The sequence below is a fragment of the Hypanus sabinus genome, chromosome 2 (genome assembly GCF_030144855.1).
Source record: "Hypanus sabinus isolate sHypSab1 chromosome 2, sHypSab1.hap1, whole genome shotgun sequence".
NCBI classification, from domain to species: Eukaryota; Metazoa; Chordata; class Chondrichthyes; order Myliobatiformes; family Dasyatidae; genus Hypanus; species Hypanus sabinus.
Genome location: NC_082707.1, coordinates 33,420,469 through 33,444,771, shown reverse-complemented (window position 1 = coordinate 33,444,771; position 24,303 = coordinate 33,420,469). Strand labels below are relative to the sequence as shown.

At 40.2% G+C, this 24,303-nt stretch overlaps 1 protein-coding gene and 1 long non-coding RNA gene across 11 annotated transcripts in view; one reads left to right on the top strand and one right to left on the bottom strand.

Moving 5' to 3' along the window:
- The window catches only part of mecom (MDS1 and EVI1 complex locus), a 768,103-nt gene that overhangs the window by 293,722 nt on the left and 450,078 nt on the right, over nucleotides 1-24,303 (bottom strand). The window lies entirely within an intron of this gene.
- Nucleotides 1-24,303, top strand: part of LOC132377614 (uncharacterized) — a 51,611-nt gene that overhangs the window by 7,251 nt on the left and 20,057 nt on the right. For all 4 annotated transcript variants that reach the window (XR_009506702.1, XR_009506701.1, XR_009506700.1 and 1 more), the window contains exons 2-3: nucleotides 20,906-21,006; nucleotides 21,834-22,247. This is a non-coding gene — a long non-coding RNA (uncharacterized LOC132377614). The remainder of the gene's footprint in view (nucleotides 1-20,905; nucleotides 21,007-21,833; nucleotides 22,248-24,303) is intronic.

The following is a 24,303-nucleotide window of genomic DNA, read 5'->3' as shown; positions in this document are numbered from 1 at the left end:
CGATCTGTTGCTGGTTTCTCTCTGAGTGGAAATCTCCAGTTCATAAGAAAATAGGAGTCTCAGTTGCCATTTTTGTTTTGCTTCCTTGAATTCGTGCATTCATCATCAATAACAAAGACAAATTCAACAGAGCAAAACCTGAGAGCTTTTAACATTCTCACTTGTATTGAGTAGCTGGCAGGAATCCAGGTTCACATTATCACAAAGTATTTAATAGAATTGTTTCAGTCTTTAATGGTCTCATCAACAGAAGTAGATAGATGCAGGAGAAAGGAAGAGACTGAATGGAGGTAGCACCATAACATATTTGTCACTGTCTTATCAGTACAATTAGATTGCCAAAACATGCAGAGAAAAATCGATTGAGAATTTGTAGCACATCAAAATGTTTTTTGTCTTTAATGTTGACAATTGAATTAATTTGCCATTGTTCAAAGTATCTTAATGTATCAATTTTGCTGGGGGTTGCAATTCACTTTGATGTTTTCCCCCCCAAAAGGCCCACCAAGACCCAGCAGGTTGCAAACTGCAGTCAGTGTTTAATTTACAGGTTTAACTCATTTACTACCAACCTCCCTGCACATTCACAGCAAAGGGTGCCAATAATCATCAGGAAAGTCCAGGAGAAGCAGTAAGATTTGCTGACAAAAGGGACCGGTGAACATGATGCAGATGTGTGGCAACTGTACCCATATAGGAATGGAAACATTGCACTGGAGAATTAGAAGTCAGCTATTTCAGCATCTTTATAAACAGTGCAAAAGGGCAGCGAATTGGACCTGTAGAAATGAACGACAGGATTTGATGTTGAATAATCTGTTTTGATCAATTCTACATGCTACCCGTTCCAGATTTGACCAGCACTGAAAAAATTGTAGTTAACAGTCAGAGAATGTTTTAAACTGTAGAGATGGAACCAAAGAGGATTTATCTCTGGGAAGGAAAGGGAATTAGAACATACACATTGATAAGGTGGTTAAGAAGGCTTATGCTATGCAGGACTTCATTAGGTGGGGAATCAAGTTCAAGAGCCTCGAGGTAATGTTGTAGCTCTGTAAAACTCTAGTTAGACCACAGGTGAAATATTGTATTTATTTCTGGTCACCTCATTATAGTAAGGATGTATAAGCTTTAGAAATGGTGCAGAAGAAATTTACTAGGCTGCTGCTTGGATTAGAGATCATGTCTTATGAGGCTAGATTAAGCAAGCTAGGGGTTTGCTCTGTGGAATGAGGAGGAGTGAGAATTGACTTGATGGTGGTGTACAGGATGATAAAAGGGATACATTAAGTGGCTACCCAGAGGCTTTTTCCCGGGATAGAAACGGCTAATATGACATGATGACATGGCATAATTTTATGATGATTGGTGGAAAGTATGGGGGGGGGGGGATGTCTCATAGATACGTTTTTTACACAGCAGGTGGTGGATGTGTAGAATGCCCTCCCACGGGTGGTGGTAGTGGCAGATACATTAGGGACATTTAAGAAACATTTAGGCACATGGACAAGAGAAAATATGAGGACTATGTGGATGCAAGATTATTGATTAACAAAGGGTACAAAACAGGAATGTAAAATTCAAGTTACAAATAGATTATTCATAATCTTATTTACTGGCAGAACTCGCTCGAAGAACTGAGTGATCCCCCCTTTGCTCCAGATTCATTTATTCGTATTCTTAGCTGAGACTGGAAGCTCAACAAAGCTCAACAATTGATCTGAGATCTTCATAGAGATTGTCACTGTGTCTTATCTCTTCACTTGAACCAACAAGAGAGGTTTTCTATTATTATTATTATTATTATTATTATTATTATTGTTATTATTTCATTTGTGGCTGTCTTGTGCCATGGCTCAGAAATAAACCACTGAAATTGGTGTCGAGAGTTACTCAAAGTCACAGTAAATTTGGTGTTAAGGTATGTAGTTGGGTGGTGTTGTGCATAGCACAGATGAATGGCAAAGGATACAGTGGGATATAGATCACTTGTAGATATGGACAGATAAATATTATATAGAGTTTAACTTGGCTAAATGTGAAGTGCTGCACCTTGATAGATCAAATGTAAAGAGCTAGTATATGGTTAAGGACAAGTCTATTAACAGTGCTGATGAGTAGAGGGATCTTGGGGTTGGAATTCATAGCTCTCTGAAAGTGGCTATGCAGATTGATAGGGTGGTTAAAAAGGCATATGGCATGCTTGCCTTTACCAGTGAAGGCATTATGTTCAAAAGTCAGGAAGTTATGCTGCTGTTTTATAAAACTTTAGTTCAGCCACTTCTAGAGTATTGCATACAGCTCTGGTCACTCATTAAAGGTAGGCTGTCAAGGCTTCGGAGAGGGCACAGAAGACATTTACCAGGATGCTGCCTGGATTAAAGGGGCATACGCCATAATGAGAGGCTGGACAAGCTTGGGCTGTTTTTGCTGAAGTGGTAGAGACTGAGCGGAGATCAGACAGAGGTTCATAAGATTATGTAAGGCATAGATAGAGTGAACAGTCAGAATCATTCCCCCGCAAGTTGAAATGTCTCATATCACAGGGCACGCATTTAAGATGAGAGGGGTAATTTCAAGGAGGTTTTCACACAGACTGGTGGGTACCTGGAATGCCCTGCCTGGGGTAGTGGTAGAGGTAGACACACTAGAGACTTTTAAGAGACATTTAGATAGGAAAACAGAAGGATGTGAACATTGTGTAGGCATAAGGGATTAGTTTAATTGGCCACTTGATCACTAATTTGTTTGGTTCAACACAATATTGTGGGCTGAATGGTGCTGTACTCTTCTATGTATGTGTCACTACAGAGTATCTTAAGATTCATTTTCTTCCGGGCATTTACAGGAAAATAAATAAATTTGGTAGAATTTATTAAGAAATATACATAAACAAAGACTGACAACAAGGCGACAAACAGCACAAATAAAAATACAAACATCATAATAATGATAATATGAATTATAGAGTCCTTGAGAGTGAGTCTGTATTGTCAAGTCCTTGAAAGTAAGTCTGAAAGTAAACCTTCCAATCATTTCTAAACAGAATGATACCAAACAAGATGCTGAAGCTTGTGGTAGGTTGTGAGGATCTGCTACATTCTGTGGCAAAGAATAAGGGCTTAACACTTGATAAACTACTGATGTTAAATATTCTGGATGAGTGCGTTTTGAGAGCTGTTGCACAGATTCCACTTTGTGTAAATATCTGCGGTTACTTCTGCCATCCACACAGCCAGTTCTGATGACTTTTGTTCAGTTCTGCCAGAAAATCAGCTGAAAGCCTAGGACCTATGTAGTTTCTAGATTAGCAATAGTGCCAACTTGGCAATCATGCCTTTCCAGTTTGTCTGCTGTAATACCGGACTCCACAGTGCACATGGGATATAAACTTGTAGTGTGTCAGAGTAAGGATATTTTCAAAAAGATTAGAGCTCCAGCATTTTTGGGGTTAAAATCATTATTTCGACTGCTCTTTGTAAAGGAGCAAACACCAATTGTGTTATAATGACCATCAGTTAGTTACATTTCCAAAGCATACACACCCTGAATAATTTAGAGAACATAAACTGTTTCTATACATGATCATTTCTTCATTCAAATCAGAGGTGTGATGACTGTTAGTGTGACAAAAAAATTCTTTTACCTTAAGGCTTTAAGTTTTGTTTTGTAAAAATCAATTTTCTTAAATGCTTTTGCTGCCGCAAGTTATGTTAAATATTTTCATATTTTCAAAATGTAAAAAAAATATTTTCAGGGCCAATTAAGGAATAACTATATACATCATCAACTTTGAAACATAGCCTTAGCAGTATTTTTATTTTTGTTGTTAGCAATGAGTTGATTGAAATACTGAAGAAAAATCCCTGCTGTATAGTTCTGCATGATTCATGGGCCATCTGGTTAAACAATCAGGTTATCCTTAGTGTTGCCCTCGTATCCTCTCCCTCCAAGTAAATGAGAGTAAATCTTCACAGCTCTTGTCCACAATTTACACTAAATGTTCAATCTCAACACATAGGCTCCAGTTTCTATGGGCTGCCTGATGTTGGAAAGTATCACATTTCCCTCCTCCGCTTGATCCTTCCAACATCTCTTTCATGCTTGGTTGCTTTTACAAGGCATAGTTTTGCTGTGGCAACAGAGATTACAGAGAATCAAACAGGTAAAGGCCCCAGGCAATGTGGGAACAGAGCAGGTCTAAATTGGAGGCACGGGGTTGCGGCTTTATCCCCATTCACATCCTGAACCTCCAACCACAACAGTTGCACAAATTGCCTTGTAGTCTATTGCTCTGACAGGCAAGGCTATCCTGAGGCCAAATGTGATACACACCAAAATAGCGTATTATACATTGAACGATATTAACCTGAGTAATTAAACTGTAAACATGATTGATAACCTTGATTTCATTTCAAATTTTCAAGATATTTATTTTATAATAAAGCAGATGGAGAGAATTTCCTGTGGAAGGTTTGCTTTTAAAATGAAAGAAAACACTCTATTCTCTGATTTTTTGATTGTACAAACAATGTCTGTGCATTCATTAGCTACTTTTCAATCTCTAAGCATTATCTTGATTCTGACTCACTAACTTCTGCATATTTTTAGGCCTATTTGCTTCATTATTCCCTTTATTTTTAAAATAGTTTGATAACTGAGAGGGTAGGTGAAGTACAAGCCACTCTGACAACTCCCTGTTACTGATAAAACACAATCATCAGGACATGTTGAAAAATCCACTGATTTTGCTACTCCCAAAGCTAAGAAGCAATTTTACTTCACTGTTTTCTCAGTCAGCATTCAATCTGGAAAAAAATACGTCTTTGGGAGACTAATCGGATGCCAGAGCACAAGGACTACTATTAAAGGATAGGACGTACAAGATTCTTATCACATGACACCTTATGTGACTAAAGATGGACTTACCATCAAGTGAACTATAATAACAAACATTCCCATGACATTTAATATCCCTCTGGAAATTCATCAGAGGTGTTTCTGATTATTTCTACACATGACTCAAATCAATTAATGCTGTCCTTGTGAGGCATGTTAAGGAAATTAGACTATGTTGTTCTGGAAGTGTTTATTGTTGAGCATTCATCAGATAAATCCATCTTTGCAGTGTAGCATAAAAACAGGATGCCATTAATGCAAACGTTTATCTTTTATGCACCAGGCCCCCAGCTACTACTCATTAATCCATTGCCTTTCTCCACATGGCCCCAAGACGTGACCATGCCTCACCTTCTGATTCTTTCATCAAGCCTTGAACCTGAACCTCCTCCCAATTCCTGATGTTTGAAGTAGCTGGCCAATGATCTATACCATGATTGGTAATCCATGGCCACAGTGAGCTAGCACAATTTAGGAGTAATGGCTCACCAAGTTTAAATGATAAAGAATTGTGAAGGCTTGGAAAGAATAAACGGAGATATAGGGGCAAAGGATAGGAATGTATAACTGCCCAACTTGCTTGCATGATCAAAACTATTATTGACTGGACAAAGGACAAATAACTGGATAACTGTCGATCATTCACCTTGTTTGCAGAATCAAATGTATTGTTCAAATTATTGAGTGGAAATTGTAGGACTCTTGTTCCAGTTTTGCAACTGTTTCCCCAGAACATTTTTGGATAGAGCTAGGGACAGATGCAGAGTGTGCAGTTTGAATTTCATCAGCACTTTTCACATTCTCAGGGGACCTTGTGGCATCTTACAGCAGCTGAATATTGCACTAAGGGGGAACAACAGGTTATCTTGTCATTATTCTAATAGAAAAATACTGTGCACAGAGTGATTACACTTCAGTAAGACTTCATTAACTATAAAACTCTTTCGGAAGTTCCTGGGTTTAGACAACACAGACAAAATGCTGGTGGACCAGGCAGCATCTATAAGGAGAAGCACTGTCGATGTTTCGGGCCGAGACCCTATGTCAGGACTAGCATTTTGTCTGTTGCTTGAATTTCCAGCATCTGCAGATTTCCTCGTGTTTGCTCCTGGGTTTAGATTTTTTTAATAATAAAATTATTATAATTCAAATTGCAATTTAATTAATCAATTGATATCATTAAATTAGAGAGAGTGCAGAGACGATTTACTAGGATGTTACCTGGGTTTCAGCACTTAAGTTACAGAGAAAGGTTGAACAAGTTGGGTCTCTATTCATTGAAGCATAGAAGGTTGAGGGGGGGATTTGATCGAGGTATTTAAAGTTTTGAGAGGGATAGATAGAGTTGACGTGAATAGGCTGTTTCCATTGAGAGTAGGGGAGATTCAAACGAGAGGACATGATTTGAGAGTTAGGGGGCAGAAGTTTAAGGGAAACACGAGGGGATATTTCTTTACTCAGAGAGTGATAGCTGTGTGGAATGAGCTTCCTGTAGAAGTAGTAGAGGCCAGTTCAGTTGTGTCATTTAAGGTAAAATTGGATAGGTATATGGACAGGAAAGGAGTGGAGGGTTATGGGCTGAGTGCGGGTAGGTGGTTCTAGGTGAGATTAAGAGTTCGGCATGGACTAGGAGGGCCCAGATGGCCTGTTTCCGTGCTGTGATTGTTATATGGTTATATGGTTATTAATGTACGTGCTTGATTATGAATATAGGGTACTGCGATTGCAAGTGTGATTTAATATAATGTCTTCGGTACTACCCTATTTTTTGATTCATAATATGTATCCTCATGTACTCTGTATTCTTCTATGTGAAAATTAATAAAAATATTGAAAAAGAAAGGAAGTTTCAAGTGCATGAGATTTAGCGTGGCATCACAAGGTGTCCTGGTGTAGGGTCTCGGCCTGAAATTACTTAAGCCCATCACCCCTACTGGGCATAGGCTGTGACAGCATCTCACTAGAGTTCTCTGGACTGGGCCACTCTTTCAAGTTGTCCCCGGGTGTGTCTGGTCTTCGGGGTGAAGATCCTTCCTCCCTCTGTGATAAGGTGTTTGAAATTTCTGTTGACATTTCTGTAGCTCTAGGTTTTTACGGGATTGGGTTGTAAAGCCAATGCCCAAACCTCCTCCTTTTGCAGCCAGGCTTGGAACCATCTGTGTCAGAACTTTGGTCTGAAATGTTGGCTCTTTATTTCTCTATATAAATGCTACCTGACCTGCTGAGTTCCTCCAGAATATTATGTTTGTTATTCTAGATTTCCAGCATCTGCAGAATCTCTTGTGTTCAAGAGTATAAAATTAGATGAATCAATTATTTCTCATTGGCTGGTTATAATCCCAGCATAACTCTTCAACTCTTCCCCAGGTAGTTCAGTGGAACTTTTGACATTTACATGAAGGAGAAAGCAATCCTGCAGTTTAACCCATGTGTTATAATTTAGAAACCCTTGGCAATGTGTCACCCCACTCAGTACATCACTGAGTGTCAGTTTTAGATTAAGAACTCAAATGTTTGCAGTGAGCTTGAACTCATGATCTTTTGATTCAAAGCCAAGAGTGCTAGTTGACTCAAATGAAATTGAAGAGGAGAAGGGTGAGGAGTAATGTGTCCTTGTTGAAGTATAGGCATCAGTCTCACAGTAGCTTTTTATCATAAACCTTTGGGATATTTACCATTGGTTGACAAACGAATGGTGCAGTCACAATGGATTATTCAAGGTAAATCTGGTTTCTAAGAATGTTTTTAAGAACAGTCTCTAACTCCTTTCTTCATTGCAGTAAGCCTCATTGAAAACTTATTCAGACAATCCTGGCGTGAAAGACCATGAGTGTTATAAGGCTGGTTTGTTTTTTTATGTACTAATTAATCAATGCTGACACTGAGCCACATCCTTCCTCCTCCTTCATTAGTTTAATTACCTATTTATATGGATGAGGCTCTTTGCTCCATGCATCTCATTATTGTATTAACATGCTTGCATAACAAACAGTTTCGCCATTGTTGATGTTGCACCAGGAGTTTGTATTCAGAAGCCTGTGATGTATGACAGCTTCCATTGTCATCAGTTTGAATTATCCAGTTTCGTCTGTTACATTTACATTTTATTTATCAGAGCCCCAACAAATCCCGAGCTGATGTGAAACTCTGTCTCATACTCCTTTGCTGATGATATAAAGCTAAGAGAGCAGAGAAATGAGTATTATTTTATAAAATGGTGTCACTTAAGGTCCACACAGACTTTTAGATCAGCATATGCTACTGCTTAGATACAAGTTTTCCAACAGAAATCTGAAAAGTACACCATATTAAGGTATAAGCATAGAATTACATTTTAAGGAGGTGTTTCATCCAGATGTCAATCTAGGGGGAGATTATGAACTCCATTGTTTTGGAAATTGATTCATAATATAAACCACTGCCTCATCTTCCAAATTCCTCTCACCTCATCATAACCTTCAATTTTGTTTACTTTTTCTTGATTTTCCTCCCCTGTACAAGATAGTCCAAAAGATATGGCTTGCACCACAATGTTTTCCTGCTCTTCCTAAGGGGATTCTTTTTCCTATCAACCTGTGGTATAACTGAAGTTAAACTCCTACCGGAAACACAAAACCCTTGCTGAGATATTCACCCCGCCCATCCCTCATCCCCAGGCGATCTTGTCTGTGTGTGACATCTTTTCACCCCATTATCAAATTTGATCTGTGTCACAGATTTGTCCGGAATAAAAATGGGCAAATAACCCACATGTACTTGGTAGCTTTCCACTTTCATGCAATTTGGCCCTAACATTGGAAGCCTAACATCAGTTTCCCATTTTAACAGTATTTGTGTTGGATTATAGTTCTCCTGTTAGTTTGTGATTCCCATTCGAATTAAGAAATAAAACATTGTATCTTCCAGAAAACACTACAGAAGAATCGGTTATTCAGGTTCTTCCTAGTGGAATGAAATCCTGCACGGGTCAAAGATAAAAGTGTGAAGTTAAATTTCCACAAGGCAGTGAAATTCTGAAGAATATGATATCCAAGTAAAATGACTCAATTACCGAACAGTGGCATGTCTAGTAAATCAAACTATATGGCTTTACAATGAAATACAACAGGTGGGGGTTAATCTTGGCCTTTCACTAAGTATATCCCTTCCGATCTGGGATGTAACTTTCTTCCAACCAACTATAAAGAGACTTCAGTTGGGCAATAGGAGATGATAGATCAAAATGAGGAAATTAACAGAAACCCTTGTCGTGGCATTTAACCTACAAAACATGACACAGCCCCTATTGTGATTTCTCACAATGTGGAATGTGAAAGAATAAACAGTATGACTACACAGCATGTTTTTGAAGCCCCAGGCAAGCAGTAGCAACAGACAATGCAAACACTTTTAATGTTTTTACAGAAATTTGAACTCATTTTCCCTCTTCCTGGACAAAAGTAACTAATGACGTTCCTCTCCAAATTATTTAAAACCTGGACATACTGTGACACCATGGAGCATACTTGGACTTGATTACTGACTTAGTGCACAAGGAACAGTACACACAATCAGTTTAAGATCCTAGCTATGTCCGTGCAAATGAAAGGGGCTTACAACAGATCATTTATGGGTTAAGTCAGCCAATTCTATAAATGATCTGAGTCATTTATCTTCATAGAAATTGAACTTTATTTGTGTTATTATCTGGGAATAATCCAAAATTCCCTTCTGTATTGGAAAGGCCTATTATTACAACATACTTGAAGATGGAATTAATTAACATGAAGTAAAGCAAAACTTAATACAAGTCATTAGGCAGTATTATTTCACAGTAAGGTAATCATATTCACTGACAGCTATCGTGACCTTCTCTTCCTTATGTCAGTATAAATACTGTAGTCTACAGATTCAATATAAACTACATACTACTCTCCAAAGATCAATAAATCATCTTATTGACTTGTGACCTTCAGCTGCAACTTCTACTCTCAATTCAGACATATCCAGCTTTCCCCTTCAGAAAATTTTACCCCAAGCACGTGAACCCTATTCCTCCTTCTTCCTGCCCTCATAGGAAATTGGGGGCTCACCTCCTCTTCAGTGGACAGGTACATGGGCAGGAAAGATTTAGTGGAATTTGGGACAAATAGCAGCAAAAGGACGGACATCTTGATGGGCATGGACCATTTGGGCTGAAAGACCTGCTTACATACTGTATGAATCTGCAGTTGTGCTGATCAAAGGGGTTTTAGTCTCTATTCCACCGATCACCACTCCTAACTCCAACCCACTCTGAATCAAACTATGTAATATCAAGAAGCTCAGGCTTGATTCCTATGGGAGCTCCTCACTTGAAACAACACCTCCAATACTCCCAGTTGTATCAATGTATAGCCTGAATATACATACTGCAATTTTTAACACTTACCCTTTATGTTCCTGGGTTTACACACACTGTTTAAAACCAAACCATTTTTCTTCAATTCCTTTCTGGAAAAATAGCCAAAAGTATCCTGAACTATACTGTCCAGAAACCCTAGTCTTCAACGTCTGCTTTGAGAGGTATAACACTCTCCGGGATTTAATAGTCTCATGCTTATGCCAGGGGTTATCAGTTAGTGTTTCTAGTAAGATCAGCACCAGAGGGTTTGTGAATAAGATGTAATAACATGTCAAGGCTTGATTAGAGTTCTCACACTTACTTGCAAACATGTGGAATGTGGGAATTACAGACATATAGAATGTGTGGATTATTTCCAAATTAGCAATGGCTTTGTTGCGAAATAGATAAACAGACTAAATGATTGGCAGTGGAAGTGTCTTTTACAAAAAAAAGGGTTAGATAGAAGCCAAGTAATGAAAGAGGAGGCAGAATGTTCTTCCTTTGAGCATTGGAGCTGTATTTCAAATTATAATTCAAAATAGGTATATGGAAATGCTGCCTGTTGAGTGAAGACAATTAAGGAGACATTTCTATCATAAGTTTGCATGCCACAGTCCCAAGGGGGCATTGGATTGCTTGGAGGGAGAGAGAGTTATGAAGAAGCAAGTGGGGGCAGTTGGCACACCTTGTGAGCCACAGTCCCAAGATGACATTGGATTGTGCAAAATTATGCATTTCGCAAGGACCAGTAAAAAGAAGTTAGGTTTAAATGGAGTGGCAATTGTGTGAGTGGGCCAGTTTTGGAGTGAGGAGTTGAGGCTTCAGGGAGAAAAGGCATTGGCCATAGTTAGATTATTAAGTTTTTCTCTTTTATTCTTTTGTTATTAGTTATTGCACTTTTAGAGCAGTGGGGATGCCAGGCAAGACACTGAAATGCTCCTCCTACAGGATGTGGGAAGGTAGTGACACCTCCTGTGTTCCTGATAACCTCAGCTCCAGGAAGTGCATCCAGCTGCTTCTTCTACTAAGCTGTGTTAAAGAGTTGGAGCTGGAACCAAATTAATTCAGGAGGCTGAGGGGTTGATAAACAGAACATACAGGGAGGTAGTTACACCTAAGATGCAGGCCACATGTAACTGGGTGACCATCAAGACGGAAAAGGGGATTGGCAGGCAGTGCAGAGTACCCCTGTGGCCATTCTCCTCAACAACAGGTACTGTATACCACTTTAAATACTATTAGAGGGAATGACCCATCAGAGAGCCTCAGTGGTCAGGTCTTCAGCACTGAGTCTAGCTCTGTGGCTCAGACAGGAAGAAGGGACAAGAGGTGAGCTGTAGTGATAGGAGATTCATTAGTTAGGGAACAGAAAGGAGATTCTGTGGATGGGAATGAGATTCCAGTATGGTATGTTCTGGGCGCCAGGATTAGAGCCATCTGGGATCAAGTCCACAGCATTCTTAAGTGTAAGGGTGAGTAGCCAGTGGTCGTGGTCCATGTTGGTACCAATGACATAGGTAGGAGGGGTGAAGAGGTCCTGGAAATTGAGTTCAGGGAGTTAGGTGCTAAGTTAAAGGACAGGAACTCCAGGGATGTGATGTCAAGATTGCTACCTGGCCACATTCTAACCAGGCCAGAAATCAGAAGATCACACAGTTTAACACATGGCTAAGGAGCTGGTGCAGGAGGGAGGAATTCAGATTTTTATATCATTGGGCTCTCTTCCAGGTGAAACCTGTACAGAAGGGACAGTTTTCACCTGAACTGGAGGGGGTTTAATATCCTAGTGGGAAGGTTTGCTAGTGCTGCATGGTGGAGTTTAAACTAGAGTTGTAGGGGCACGGAAAACAGAGTTCGAGAACAGACAGTGGAGTAGTTAAGGCGAAAGATGTTAAGCCTACATACAAAGTCAGGAATCAAAAGATCAAACATGATGGGACTAATGTTCTGAGCTACATATATTTTAATGCAAGGAATATTAAGAAAGGTGGATAGCTTTGGGCATAGATCAGCATGTGAAATGATGACATTATAGTCGTAAGTGAGACTTTGTTGCAGGAGGGATAGGACTGGCAGCTCAATGTTTTGGATTTTCATTGTTTTAGAGTGGGAGGGATAAAAGGTGGAGGGTGGTATTATAATAATAGGCATCCGTTAGTCTTGAGAGGCCATGGATTTGCACCTTGGAAAGTTTTCGGGATGCAGGCCTGGGCAGGGTTGTATGGGAGACTGGCAGCTGCCCATACTGCAAGTCTCCCCTCTCCATGCCTCTGAGGTTGTCCAAGGGAAGGGCACCGGTGTCGTCGTCAGAGTACTGTGTGGTTAAGTACCTTGCTCAAGTATGCTGCCTTAGCTGAGGCTCAAACTAGTGACCTTCAGATCACTAGACCAACACCTTAACCACTTTGCCATGTGCCACATGGTTAACCGCGTGGCATTACTGGTCAGGGAAAATGTTACAGCAGTGCTAAGTCTGGACAGACAGGAGAGCTCAACTAGTGAAGCTTTGTGGGTAGAAATGAGGAATAAGAAAGGTATGATGACATTAATGGGATTATATTATGGACCATCCAACAACATGCAGGATCTAGAGGAGAAAAATTTGTAGAGAGATCGCAGAAAGTTGCAAGAAACATAAGGTTATGATAGTAGGTGACTTTAACTTTCCACAGTTTGACTGGGACTGCCATACTGTAAAAGGGCTGGATTGAAAAGAGTTTGTCAAAAATGTGTTTAGGAAATTTTCCTTAATCAGTACATAGAAGTCCTAACTAGAGAGAGTGTGATGCTAGATCTCCTATTAGGGAATGAGACAGGGCAGGTAACAGAAGTTTGTGTAGGGGTAGTTAACATGACTATACAGACCTTGAAAGTGGTGTCACAGGTAGATAGGTTTGTAAAGGCTTTTGGCACATAGGCCTTCATAAATCATTGTATTGAGTACTGGTGTTAGGAGCTCATGTTGAAATTGTGTTAGACATTGGTGAAACCTAATTTAGTGTACTGTGTCCAGTTTTGGTCACCTACCTACAGAAAAGATGCAAATAAGATTGAAAGAGTCCAGAGAAAGTTTACGTGGATGTTACCGGAACTTGAAGACCTGAGTTACAGGGAAAGGTTGACTAGGTTAGGACTTTATTCCCTCGGACATGGAAGACTGAGGAGAAATTTGATAGGGGTTTACAAAATTATGCAGGGTATAGATAGGGCAAATGCAAGCAAGCTTTTTCCACTGAGGTTGGGTGGGACTAGAACTAAAGTTGAAAAGGTGAAATGGTTCAGGGGTGTGTCTTTACTCAGAGGTTGGTGAGAGTGTGAAATGAGCTGCCAGTGCAAGTGGTGGATGTGGAGCTGATCTCAGCAGTTCAGAGAAATTTGGATAGGTACGTGGATGGGAAGGGTGTGGAGGACTATGGTCCAGGTGCAGGTCAATGGGATTAGGCATATTAATGGTTTGACATGGACTAAATGGGCCAAATGGCCCGATTCTGTACTATAATGTACCACGAGTCTGTGTGGGCATTTTCTAACGTGAGCTGGAAATCAAAGACATGTTATCCTCACTCTCTCCTTTCACATGTACGTGTGTTCTTTTCTTACACTTTAATGAAATGTTTGACATTTAAGATTCTGTCCTTTGTGTGAAGTGGAGGTAGAGTTCATAACTTGATAAAATTTTGAATAGATAATATACCTTAAATATTATCCTAGCAAACCATAAAGCCATTATTTGTGTGTTGCAATAAGTGAGTAATACTCAGGTAGGTTAACATTATCAGTACATTCTGCTGCAATGATCTTCTCTTGATTATCAGACTTTAGCTCGCTGGTACAAAGGAGTGTGCAAATGTGAGAAAATTTTAATTTATCGCTCTTTCGTCTGTGAGGTGTAAATCTATCCCACCTTGACAAACATGACATACATTAAGAAAAGTTTGATTGATATGAAGGAATTAAACCACAGATAATAAAGATCAGAGCAGGTGCAACTCTGTGAAACATATAAATACAAACAAAAGATTACCTACTGGCACCCAGCCAGAATCTAAATACCATGCTTTATCACTCCCTAATATCCTCCTCTGTGTGACTAGTTTAGTATTGATACTGCTACTGTGATCCCAAGCAGAACGCTGCCTTTCCTATTATTAAGAAGGACCTTGTGATTTTATTCTCAGCAATCATTAACTAAGCACAGTGCATACTACATTTACTGATTTGATTAGCTATGATGTCGCTTGAAGCCACAGCTATAAAACAATCTTTAGTGACATTTAAATGACTTAGGAGCAGCTCATTCCCTTTGTGGACTGGACAATGAAAGGGCAGATCAGATAGAGCATGGGGAAATGAGATGATCAGCAAAGCACACAACCCATTTATTCAACCAGAATTGTTTCCTATCCTTTCAATAGTAAACGATCACTAAGCAGCAATTGAATCTCTAAATCAGGTGCAGCTTTTAATCCTGCAACTGGATTCTTAAAGCTGAATCATTTCTGGTTACAGACTTGTGGGGATGATGGTTTATACCGTTGTGACATCTACTGAGGAACAGACTCTCGTTATGCTAAGGAGATTTCTGGTGTTCAAACAAGCAAATGTTGACGGGTGGCGATTTGATGGCACAGTATGATGCTGGATTAAATCGCAATGTCCCACTGGGCAGCAGAATGTGTGCTCCCCCGTGTGGTTGGCTCACGAAGTCGAACTGTCTGAGGTGTCTGTACTGTGTCAAAGGAATGAACTCCACCCCCCATCGGTGGGTGGTAATGGGTGAGTTTGGAGTGAGGAGGCCAGGAGGGCAGTCTTGCACATTTTCTGGAAGCTGGTTCTAAAACGGTATCAACGAACAGTAATAATAAGACATTCTTCTAGTTCAGCCGAGACGCAGGGCGCCTGCAGAAGAGGAGGTGGGAAGGAAGTATTGCATTTATGAGATTTCACACTGAGATTTATCAATTTATCAAATCACAACTGAGTTTGTGGATCAGAAATCATGTAACGTTTGCCTCAAGGGTGAGATCACAAGCAATCAGATTCTGTCACTTTTTGTGTACTTACAAAGTAAACACTTTTCTTTCCTCCAGTAAGCAACTCCTAAAATTTATTGTAGGAAATTTCAGCATTTGGTGGTTAACACTTCTGTATGGTATTGCTACATCGACTATTTTAACCAGGATATTTGAAATAATCAGGGAAATTTTCCTATTAAATATATGGAAAGGGAATCAGAATTAGAATAATACAACACGTTAAATATTAGTAATGCAGCAAAAATAGCTTTAATGCAAAGGAAACTTTTTTAATCATTCCACTGCCTAAATTCCATGGCATGGTAGTGTAGTTGAGGGGCACAGTAATGGGGTGGTTAGCACAACATTTATGGTACTGGTGACCCAGGTTGAATTCCTGTGGCTGCCTGTAAGGCGTTTTTTGCGTTTTCCCTGTGACTGTGTGGGTTTCCTCCAGGTGCTCCGGTTTCCTCCCATGGTCCAAAGACATACCGGTTGGTAGGTTAATTGGTCATTGTAAATTGCCCTATGATTAGGCGAGGGTTAAATTGTGTGAATTGCAGGGCCAGGTGCCAAATCGGTGCTGTATCTCAAATAAATAAACTAATTAAATTAAATCACAAAGGTTTAAAATCCTAATATTTAAGAAAACTTATGTCTGCTCTGTAGTCACTTTCTCAGTGGTTGATGTACTATAGCTTATACAATGTAAATGTACCTACTTGCAGCCATGCATTAAGAAATAAATTATTTTCAAACTAGCTGATTATCCAGATTTAACTTCTAGTCATGGGAGGGGCTTGACTAGTCCAACTGGAATGCAGAACTAGTGTTGCAGAATCACAGGAAATAAAAACTGGAATGGGTTTTTATTTTAGAACTAATTTCATTTAATATGCCGCATTTTGTGATACAGTATTTGCTCTTATCTCTATTCTTCTTCCTCGATGTCACAAGAAGAAATACTAGCCTGGGAAATGGGTCTTCAGGAATTGGCAAAGCCTGGCAAAACTGTATACAATCACAACTTCTGAGGGAAAAGTGAACAGATGTTTCAGGCATCAAAAGGCACAGAGCTATGATGGGAGCCAATGCATTGTTTCAGGTTGTGTACACAAAAGGTCAGAACAAAAACAATGGGCTGAATGGTTGAGGGCTATTGTAGGACTGAGAAGGCATTCTATTCTCTCAAAGCTGGAATGTTTTTATCTGTTAGCCTTCCAATCTCTACTTCTCTTCTTTATTTAAGAATAAAGAATATTCTCTTATTTAAGAATAAGGGGTAGGCCATTTAGAACAGAGATGCGGAGAAACTTTTTCACCCAGAGAGTGGTGGATATGTGGAATGCTCTGCCCCAGAAGGCAGTGGAGGCCAAGTCTCTGGATGCATTCAAGAGAGAGTTAGATAGAGCTCTTATAGATAGCGGGGTCAAGGGATATGGGGAGAGGGCAGGAACGGGGTACTGATTGTGTATGATCAGCCATGATCACAGTGAATGGCGGTGCTGGCTAGAAGGGCCAAATGGCCTACTCCTGCACCTACTGTCTATTGTCTTCGCTTTTCTGATGATTCATTTTCAACTCTGCCCTCTTTTGACTTCTCCATTTCCATTTAAACTATTAACCAGTGTCCACTGTATGCCCACTGATCCCCACCTTGACTGTATTTCATTTTTGCTTAAGGGTTCCATTCTCTCAGTTTCCCTATCTGTATTGCTTCTGCTCCCACAATGCTATTTTCCATGCCAATATTTCTGTTATGTCCTCTTCCCTCTCTGTCAAGTATTCTCCTCCATTACACAGGAGAGGGCTGCCAATTGTTCCTGGATGGGCTCACTCCCGGAATTAGGATATGGTTCTTTCTGACCATCCAACTTACTGGCCTTCATGATCCATGGGTTATTTTTGCTGCTTCTGTCATTTCTAATGTATTGCAGTAAACAAATACATATTTCCCTCAGATACATCTATAAAAGACAGACAATAATGCCTCTGGTTGACCCTGTAGAAGCTGCTGTGATCGAACATGCCACCATCTTACCGGAAGCTGTATTATGCTTGACTGCAACATTCATAAGCACACTGTCTTGGACTATAAACAAGAGAAAATCTGCAGATGCTGGAAACTGAAGCAACAGACACACAGAATGCTGGAGGAACTCAGCAGGCCAGGCAGCATCTATGGAAAAGAGCACAGTCGACGTTTCGGGCCAAGACCCTTCGGCAGGCCTGGAGAAAAAAAAGCTGACGAGTAGATTTAAAAGGTGGAGGGAGGGGAGAGAGAAACACAAGGTGATAGGTGAAACCTGAAGGGGGAGGGATAAAGTAAAGATCTGTGAAGTTGATCGGTCTAATCCTGCTGGGGTCTCGGCCCAGAACATAGACTGTCCTCTCTTCTGTAGATTCTGCCTGGCCTTCTGAGTTCCTCTGGCATTTTGTGTGCCCTTTTTTGTGATTTTACTGACAAGTTATACAGTATGTGCTTGCTCGCTGATGTGTGCTACATGTGCCCTGTGCTGTGTGTGACTGTTGGTACTGTGTTTTGCACCTCGGCCCCGGAGTAACGCTGTTTCGTTTGGCTGTACTCATGGGTGTTCATGTGCTGTTGAATGACAATCAAACTTGAACTTGAACTCAGATTTAGTTTCAAAGTTCAAAAGAAATTCAAATTAAGTAGAGTCAACTTTCCCTGAGTCTTTCTTTGTGAATTACTTTCGCTGCCCACAACAGCCTAATCAAAATCTCCCATTCTGAGTGCTCATTCTCATGCAGCCAGAGAACAGCTAACATCTCTCCCTTTGCTTCCAATAGTACTTGTAAGCTACCCCTTGCTCCAAACAGTTTGTGCAAGTAAGACAATAATTCCCTTGCACTTCCTTCAGTTTAGCATACTGAATTTGTTTGTGTTCTCTAAACTGGAAAACATGTTACAACTTGAACTTTGAGATTGAGTGTTCACTTTCCAGAAAACCCCCGTTCCATCAGTCAGTCTGAGCATCTTCCCCATGTGTATCTGAATTTTTCTGTCCTCGGCACTCTATGCCTTCCAATGAAGTTCAAAGTTAATTAGAAGAACAGCAGCTGATTGGAGACTTTTCAGGTATTTGAATCCAAAATCATATTAACAATGTCAGATCATATTTTTGGTCTCAGTTCTTTAAGATTATAGCTGTAGGTAATGACTTTGCCATTCCTAGCTATACTTCTCTTTTACAGTAAATGTTTTCCTCTTTCCTTGCCTCTTTTCCATCACCTTTGGCTTTACACCATTATCCATTTAATCATGTAATTTCTTCTGCTTCCCCTTTTGTTTTTCTTTCCTCCTTTCCCACTTTCCTTGGCTCTTAAAATCTGTCATATTTTAAATATTTTTCCTGATGAAAGGTTATTAACCCAAAACCCTTAACTGTGCATTATTGCACAGAGCAGACTGACCTGCTGAGTATATTCAGTATTCACTGTGTGCTCCAGTAATGATTGTGTATATAGGTCTCCATTGCAGTGATGGCTTTGTCCCAATACTGGAGAGGCATATTACTAGCTTCTTTCACCTAATGGACATCATTTGATTACCTCCAACATATTAAACCATCCCATGACTGATATAACATAAAGATATTGTTTCTAGCAATATATATATATACACACACAAACGAGATTCTGCAGATGCTGGAAATCCAGAGTAACACTGACAAAAATGCTAAAGGTACTTAGCAGATCAGGCAGCATCTATGAAGAGGAATAAAAGTCGATGCTTCAGGCCTGATGAAGGGTCTCGGCTTTATTCCTCTCCGTAGATGCTACCTGACCTGCCGAGTTCATCCAGCATTTTGTGTGTATTGATTCCAGTACTTTCTTTGCTTTATTTCAAATTTATAGCACCTGCAGTTTTTTGATTTCCAAGAATATCAGTGGGTCTATCACACTCCAGTGGTGATTCAGCAATGCAATTGCACGGGAGAAACAGAGAGACCAAGAGCTTCAGATTGATATAAGAATTCCTCTTTAACCCTTGACAGCAATTAAGCAAGATTGAGGAAACTACAACTAATATTGATAATTGCAGCTAACTCTTCACAATATAGGATGTCTCTAAGCCACAAAGATACTTCTACTTGTGTGCACCTGTTTCTATTCACTCCAACTCGTCACATATGAGAGGATTACACTTTATTTCGTAAAGGACAGTCCCCCTGTGAGGACAATCACTACTATCAAAATCTGTTTCCCAACTCAATGTGACTGACTGTCAAAAAGAGAATGCTTCATTGTTGACTGCTGAATTGAAAGAGAGGTGGTATTCCAGCCATGTGGATTAAATACTTAAGATAAGCACAATAACCCTGCTCATAAAGAAAAGGCAGGATTTACAAATTTGGCACTCAAACTTAAAAGTTTCATTTTTTAAAATAGCAAAATGGGAATTGTGAAAATGTTAATTTGAGTGCCATTTTCAGCAAAGGCAGTGTCCCTCGACACAAAAGCAAAATAGCCTGGAAAAAAATGTGTATATTATTCTTGGCTCTGACCCCTGATTAGTCCAGACATTGCAATGGAATCATTGCTATGAAAGGTCCTCTGATAGATGGTCACCTGTACCCCCTGACTGCTCTGCGTTGTGGAGAATTTGTTGAGCCTCCACTTGCTGGATGCCACAATCCCACATCTTGTATCTGATTTATGTTTCCTTTTGCGATCCCAAACGGAAGCAGTGTGAGGCTCCCTGGCTGTCATGCAAAGCAGCCAAGAACAAGTAAACTGGTTTTTCTTTGAATGGATCTGGCTAAGAAAAAACCACAGCAGCACAAACATTCAACCCCAACACTGAATAGTGCTCAGGCAGGAGTTATCAGCCTTAGCGATTCTGCAGACTCCAAAACCTTGCCAATAAATTTAAGAAAATATTAGATAAGCAGAACAGGCCATTTACATTAGCAGCTAATTTACATTCTGTTTCCTCAACCTATTACTTCATCTGTCCATTCTACATTTTAAAATTAGTTTTCTTCTGCCATTAAGAATAAAAGGTTATAACACTGCTTCACTAGGAATTCTCAAACCTAAGGCAAAGTTTCAAAGTTCTTTTGAAAGGCTAAGTGATAGTTGTGTGAAAGAGAGAATACTAATGGGTCAAACAGGAGAGTGGATTAGGCCAGGTTATTCATATGTGGACAAACACTAGTACATAGTTGATGTGCTAAGTGATTTGACACTGTACATTTTGGAATACAGTGCAAAAATATTTTCCAGGAGTGAAATCAGTGAATTTTTGAAAAAGGATCTGGTGCTTTTTCTAGTAATCTAGAATCTAGTGATGTTTTATCAAACTGTGAAGAGTCAGCCTTGGTTCATTGGTGAAAATGTTGTTTCTGGGGCTGTTGATTAAAATACCCCTCCTTCTATGATATGAACAAGCCATTCAGGCTGACTTTTGTGCACAGTAAGGAGAGAGTTCGGCTCTGCTGGAGTTGCCGTGTTTTGCATGAACTGAGAAACTTAGACTCTTTCTAATCTCTCTCTGGTGGTTGCAAAGAAAAACTGCAATTTCACTGAAAAGAAGATTGGTGGGGGAGGGGAAGGATTTCCTTGCATTTTTACTATATTTCTCTATGTGACTGCTCTGCAGGGGCATTGCATTGGCCATGAAGAGCTCCCGACATCCTGAAAATACAAAAAGGCATCTACAAACTTAAGCTATTTCTCTCTGCCACACGTTGTGGTCAGAATGTAAGTTGCAGTATCATTTCTGTAAGTTTGTTTACACTGAATACTAGCTTTACGACTTGTACTAAACAAGCAAAATTGTTTGACGTGGGAACAAAGATTAATCTGGAATTTAAAAATAACACATGGCAAATGAAGGTCTTGTTAATAAACTCAAGCTTTCAGAACAACACTTAATCAATCTGAAAGTTAGAAATTCCTCCTTTTTCCAGTACGAACAACTGATTAATATAGTAAGGAATGTGCACTGAGCTCTTCTATTGAAATTTGATGCGCTGACTTGAACTGCGTGCAACAGAGGACAAATTGCTACCTGAGTATGATACAAAAGGAGAATATTTTTAAATGTATTTATTCATGGGCTGCGGCTGTTGTTGGCAAGACCAGCATTTTGTGCCAAGCACTAATTGCCCTTGAACCACGTCAGTTACTTGAAGGTCACTTCAGACGCCGTTTAAAGATTCAGCCACGTTATGAAGTCCAAACCACTCTTAAAGCTGAGCTGCAGTAAGGATGGCAGCGTTCCTTCCCTCAAGGGCAGTAGTGAACCACTTGAGCTTTTATGACATTCAAGTAATTCACCTTTACTGCTACTAGCTTCTCAATTCCAGTCCTGGAGCTGGAAGTAGAGTGATTAAATTGCAGGTCTAACAAAGATTAAAGACCCGGGTATATATATGATCGTATCCTACTGCAGAAGAGAAGGAATCTAAGAGCAATTAATTAAATAACCATGAAATTACAAACGCGGGATGGTCATTGTTATTTTCTACCCAGTGATTGTTAAGTCCTTTAGCACATTTACTGCAATTAATTTTATTTTTATTTAGAGATGCAGCATGGTAACAGGCCCTTCTAGTCCAGCAACCCGATGGCGCCCAGTTACCGCCAGGTGACCAATTAAGCTGCTGGCCCATGAGCCTTTGGAATGTGCAAGCAAAACAGAGCACTTGAGGAAACCCATGTGGTCGTGGGGAGAACGTATAAACTCCTTACAGACAGCAATGGGGATTAACCCATTGAGGATCGATCTGATGCCGTGCAGTGTTACGCCAACCACTACGCTACCGTGTATTCCCTGACATCATCACCGATGTAAGTGGACAGCAGCAAATCAGGTGTCCATCATACAAGTAAACAGAAGATTAAAGTTGTGCAAGACTGTTCGTGCAAAGGTCTGTTACCACCAACAATGTGAGCATGCCAATGGCAAAATGTTCTCCCATTCTTTCTCTGCCCTGCAGGTGAGTGTCTTTTCTCCCCATGTTCCTCATTGCCTCTTCTGTAACTGAGATTCTACAAGAATCTGCAATTGTTTTCAAATTCTGGTGTATGACTTTATTTGATAGATACATACATCAGTAAAATCACCTGCAAAGGTAAACTAAACAAAAAATGCAGGTACAAAGTATTGCTTTTCACTATCCTAGCATCTCCCAAGGGATTTTACAGCAAATGAATACTTTTTGAAATTGTGAGATGTAGGGGGTGCATCAGGCAAGTGACATTCATCAAGGGCCGACAAGCAATAATGAAATAATGGCCAGGTTGTTTTCTTTCAGTGATGGAAGTCAGAGTTAGAGTTTAAGGGAGACCGGTGGAGGCAGGGGAGAAAACCTCTGCTCTACTTCAAGTGCATGCAGTGGGATTTTTTTCTTAATCCACTTGAGAAGAAAGCTGGGACTTTAACTCTTCGTCTCTTCTGAAAGATAATGCCACAGAACTTTGTCCTTGTTTTACATGTCAAGTGCATTCTATGAAAGTGTGAGTGGATGCATCCTGTTTCAGTAATTTAGTGAAAATTGAATTAATGGAATTGATATTGGAAATGTTGTCATAGAGTCATAGAACACTTCAGCACAGAAGCAAGCCCTTCTGTCCATTTAGTTGATGCTGAATCAACTATTATTCTGCCTAATCCCCCCGACCTGCACCTGAACCATTGCCCTCCATACCCCTCCCATCCAAACTTCTCTTCAATGATAAAATTGAACGCACATCCACTGCTTCTGCTTCCAGCACATTCTGCACTCTAAATACCCTCTGAGTGAAGATGTTCAATAGACAATAGACAATAGGTGCAGAAGTAGACCATTCGGCCCCTCGAGTCTGCACCGCCATTCTGAGATCATGGCTGATCATTCACTATCAATACCCGATCCCTGCCTTGTCCCCATATCCCTTGATTCCCCAATCCATCAGATATCTATCTAGCTCCTTCTTGAAAGCATCCAGAGAATTGGCCTCCACCATCTTCCGAGGCAGTGCATTCCACACCTCCACAACTCTCTGGGAGAAGAAGTTTTTCCTCAACTCTGTTTTAAATAACTGACCTCTTATTCTCAATCCATGCCCTCTGGTACTGGACTCTCCCAACATCTGGAACATATTTCCTGCCTCAATCCTATCAAATCCTTTAATTATCTTAAACGTTTCAATCAGATCCCCTCTCAATCTCCTCAATTCTGGTGTGTACAAGCCCAATCTCTCCAATCTCTCTGTGTAAGACAGCCTGTCATCCCAGGAATCAACCTAGTGAATCTACGCTGCACTTCCTCAATTGCCAGAATGTCCTTCCTTAAACCTGGAGACCAAAACTGTACACAATATTCCAGGTGTGGTCTCACCAGGGCCCTGTACAAATGCAAAAGGACATCCTTGCTCTTGTACTCAATTCCCCTTGTAATAAAGGCCAACATTCCATTTGCCCTCTTCACTGCCTGTTGCACTTGCTCATTCACCTTCATTGATTGATGAACTAGGACTCCTAGGTCTCTTTGCATTTCTCCCTTACCTAACTCTACATCGTTCAGACAATACTCTGCCCTCTTGTTCCTGCTTCCAAAGTGGATAACTTCACATTTATTCACATTGAATGACATCTGCCAAGTATCTGCCCACTCACCCAGCCTATCCAAGTCTCCCTGTATTCTCCTAATGTCCTCTTCGCATGTCACACTGCCACCCAGTTTAGTATCGTCAGCAAACTTGCTGATATAGTTCTCAATGCCCTCATCTAAATCATTGACATAAATTGTAAAGAGCTGTGCTCCCAATACAGAACCCTGTGGTACCCCACTAGTCACCTCCAGCCAGTCCAAGAAACACCCATTCACTGCTACCCTTTGCTTTCTATCTGCCAACCAGTCTTCATGTTCCTCCCCATGTTCCCCTTAAAATTTCACGTTTTACCCTTAACCCATGACCTTTGGTTTTAGACCCACCCAAACTCAGTGGAAAGTCCTATTTGCATTGACCCTATCTATACCCCTTATAATTTTTGCATACGTCTATCAAATC